Below are 2,562 nucleotides of genomic sequence, written 5' to 3' on the forward strand. Positions count from 1 at the left end.
GCCTCCCACAGTGCTGGGATTACAGGCTTGAGCCACCGCGCCCGGCCCATGAAAAGGCTGCATTTTTTCTCATGTTCACAAATAGGGGCATCTTCAGTCCATGGCGTTAAATATTCTAAGAATTCTCTTTTTTCTTTAGTGATCTCCCTTCAAGTTTACAGGGAGAGCCAGTGTCCACTTTATCACTTAGGAGGGGCTGCATGATCTGACTGCTGTTTCATTGCTTTTGGAGACATAGGAATATTTGTGTTATTGAGGAGCTCTATGTTAATGTATTTTTTTCAAATATTGTTTTTGCATCATGTCTAAAATATGTAAGGCAAGTAGTGGACATGTTGGGATTTGGTTCAGAAATCCTAGGAACACCAGGGACAGATGTTGCATCTTTTCTGCTTAGTCTTTTTTTTTTTTTTTTTTTTTAAAAAAAAAAACTGAGTCTTGCTATGTCTCCAGACTGGAGTGCAGTGGCACGATCTCGGCTCACTGCAACCTCCGCCTCCTGGGTTCAAGTGATTCTCCTGCCTCAGCCTCCTGAGTAGCTGGGACTGTAAACGCCTGCCACCACACCCAGCTTATATTTGTATTTTTAGTAGAGATGAGGTTTCAGCATGTTGGCCAGGATGGTCTCGATTTGTTGACATTGTGATCCACCCGCCTCCCCCTCCCAAAGTGCTAGTATTACAGGCATGAGCCACTGCACCTGGTGCCGCTTAGTGATTTTTAATTCTATGGCAAATTTAATTCTGCAAAAATTCATGTCAGCAACTTTATCAGAATGATAAGCATTTTCCTAAATACAAAAAATGTAATGTTGATTGTTCTTCAGATTGTTATTGTTTTAGTAGAAACTGAGATTTGTAATTTAAACTCTGTGTAAATTTTCAAATTATAATATAGTTTAAAGCGTGGGTTTCCAACCCTTTGGCTTCCCTGGGCCACATTGAAACCATAATTGTCTTGGGCCACACAGAAAATACACTAACACTAATGATACATGATGAGCTTTTAAAAAAAAAGTTAATGAATAATTTTTATGATAACTACCAGAACAGATAAGCAAAATGTTCTTACATTCATAGGGTTGGACACTACTTGAATAAAGTATCTACTCACCTTCTAGATTTCTTAAATGTACTGTCATTAACCAGCTTAGAACATTGCTAAGTGTGTATTATTATTTCTTAATAACAATTATCTTATAATTTTAGTAAGAAGCCTACTGGGATTCTGTCATTGAAATCTGTATATAAAAATGTGGGTGTCACACATACACAGACCTATATAAGTTATATATGTGTACTGTAAATTCTCACTTAACATTGTTGATACTTTGAAGCAACATATTAAGAAAACTTTTTGGCCAGGCGTGGTGGCTCACGGCTGTAATCCCAGCACTTTGGGAGGCTGTGGCGGGCAGATCATGAGGTCAGGAATTTGAGACCGGCCTGGGTCTCTACTAAAGATACAAAGAATTAGCCAGGTGTGATGGCATGCGCTGTAATCCCAGCTATTGGGAGGCTGCAACAGGAGAATCCCTTGAAACCAGGAGGCGGAATTACCATAGTTTAATTGCATATAGTAACATTGTTTTATTTAAAGATGCAGTTTTTGAGACCCTATTTTGAACATTAAGTGAGGACTTACTGTACAACTGTGTTTGTGTGACATGGATATTTCTAATAAAAATTGTATAACTATATATTTAATGTGTACAATATAATTATTTGATATGCATATACATTGTGAAACAAAATACAGTCAAGTTGATGAACACATCTGTTACCTCAAATTTTTTTTTTGTGGTAAGAACACTTAAGATCTGCTGCTGTAGCAAATTGTAAGCATAAATTGCAGTATTAATAACTATAAACACAGTGCATTTGGCTAATCTAATGCGAATTTACATTAGATTTCTCAGACTTACTTAATTTGTAACTAAAAATTTGTACTCTTTGAACATCTCATATTTCTACCCTCAGGTACTAACCACCACCATTCTACACTCTGCTTCTGAGTTTACTTTTTTGGATATCTCGTCTACCTTAAAACAAGCAGTTTCTTTGTCTTTCTGTGTTTGGCTTATTTTATTTAGCATAATGTCCTCCAGGCCTGTCCATGTTGTAAATGGCTAGATTTCCTTCTATTATGGCAGAATAGTATTCTGCTGTCTATATATACATACACACATATCATATTTTGGCTATTATAAACAATACTACAATGAATATAGGGCTGAAGATATTTCTTCAAGGTACAAATACTATTTCCTTCGGTAGGATACCCAGAAGTGGTACTGCTGGGTATGATATTTCCATTTTTATTTTTTACTGGTTTTTATGATGACTATTTATTTACATCTCACCAACAGCATACAGATTTTCCTGGTATGTATGTCTTTATTGGGAAAAAATACATAATCTTTTTTCTGTTTTTGAATGGGTTATAATTGTTTTGCTTTGAATTGCATAAGCTTATTATACATTTTGGAAATTAACTTCTTACTAGATACATGGCTTGATTTTTCTGTGTTGTAGGGTTTTTTTTTTTTTTTTTTTTTTTTTT

The 2,562-nt window shown here is 35.6% G+C and overlaps 1 long non-coding RNA gene across 1 annotated transcript in view; it reads left to right on the top strand.

The window, feature by feature from the left end:
- The first annotated feature begins 1,481 nt into the window (after positions 1-1,481).
- LOC116533941 overlaps positions 1,482-2,562 on the top strand; it is a 44,728-nt gene continuing 43,647 nt past the window's right edge. Inside the window, exon 1 of the long non-coding RNA XR_004261524.1 lies at positions 1,482-1,837. This is a non-coding gene — a long non-coding RNA (uncharacterized LOC116533941). The remainder of the gene's footprint in view (positions 1,838-2,562) is intronic.

This window comes from Sapajus apella, unplaced genomic scaffold (assembly GCF_009761245.1).
Source record: "Sapajus apella isolate SASKATOON/1434 unplaced genomic scaffold, GSC_monkey_1.0 scaffold85, whole genome shotgun sequence".
NCBI classification, from domain to species: Eukaryota; Metazoa; Chordata; class Mammalia; order Primates; family Cebidae; genus Sapajus; species Sapajus apella.